The sequence below is a fragment of the Microtus ochrogaster genome, chromosome 1 (assembly GCF_000317375.1).
Source record: "Microtus ochrogaster isolate Prairie Vole_2 chromosome 1, MicOch1.0, whole genome shotgun sequence".
In the NCBI taxonomy this organism is placed as follows: domain Eukaryota; kingdom Metazoa; phylum Chordata; class Mammalia; order Rodentia; family Cricetidae; genus Microtus; species Microtus ochrogaster.
The window spans coordinates 104409248-104410744 of NC_022009.1; positions in this window are offsets into that span (position 1 = coordinate 104409248).

Here is a 1497-nt window from a genome sequence, read left to right on the forward strand (position 1 = left end):
TGTGTGTGTGTGTGTGTGTAGCTCCATATTTACCTCTATAAATACAGAAACATCCAAGCTAAAAATTAGAATATAATCAGAGGCACTATGAGAAAAGGGCAAGTTGATACCCAGAACCTGCTAACCTAACGGGCTGGAATAACCCTGTCTCAAGCAAGGTGGAAAGGTGAGGGCACCTGAGATTGTCCGTGTGAGCCTACCTTACCCTACAAAGATGAAGAACGAGAAGTCTTAGTCTGTACGTAGCTTTCTCTGGCATTGCCCTGGAAGGGGTGTCTGACTGGTACTGCCGCAGTTGGGTTCACACTTGGCACCCTCAGCCTTCTCTCTGGCCGTTGGGTCTGGGGCTCGTTGTGTATGATGTGGAGGCTTTGAGAGCTCACATCCAGCACATCCAATGGTCAGAGAAAAACTCTCCAGTGGGTTCAATGGACGAAACTCAGGCATTAATTCTGTACAGCAAGGACTTTTCCCGGCTGAGCCATCTTTCAAAAAGTTCTTAAGCCTAGCGGTGGTGGCGCACGCCTTTAAATCCCAGCGCTCGGGAGGCAGAGGCAGGCGGATCTCTGTGAGTTTGAGACCAGCCTGGTCTACAAGAGCTAGTTCCAACCCTGTCTCGAAAAACCAAAAAAAAAAAAAAAAAGTTCTAGATGTTATCTTTTGTAAACATACCCCAGTTCTCACAGGACAACAGCCTGAGGCTGTCCCGCTTCCTGTAGAAGGGACGTGAGTGGTGAGTGTACACTCCCCTCATGTCACACATAAGCAAGTGAGGACACGTGTGCCTCCCTTGCCTGATAGGGGAACATCTGGTGTCATGTTTTGTCCACACACTTCCCCGTGAACACCGGAAGGACCATGAAAGGCAGAGGCGTGTGCCTTGGCTCTCTACTCAGGCTGATGGGAGTTTGAATTGTGTGTCAGTCACTTTGCGTCCCCGGATCCTCAGCTGTAAGACAGAAATGATAATCTCACTGTGTGAGCTATGAGGGAGGACAGAGGTGCCTGCGCAGCACTCACCGAGTCCTGTGTCAGGGAACTGTCACAATGAGCCCTCATCGACCCTTATTGCTGAATCAAGACCATCTGCCCTGTCTTCGGCTCAGTCCCTTCCTGTTTATCAGCAGTGACCTCCCAATGCAGCCAGTTTAACAGGGTTTCTATGCTCAAAACCCCAGTAGGTTCGGCACACAGGAGGCATCCTGGGCTGTCTTTGTGACCTCTGTCACCACATCTGGAAGGTGACATTTGCCACCAGACCAGCCCCTATGGGGCAGCACCCAAAGAGTCAGGGTAGAGACAGTAGTCTGAGATGTAGGCGTTCATGCCCACTTCTCAAGGTGGCTGGAGTTTCCATCTCTGTCACAGGTGCCTCCCCAGGTCCTGGCCTGACTGTGACACCTATGCTTGTGTGCTGATGTTGAATGATAGGCACTTCTATCAGATGGCGCCCTCTGTGTCCACATAGTCTTGGTACCAGGTGCTCAGGGAAGTAAG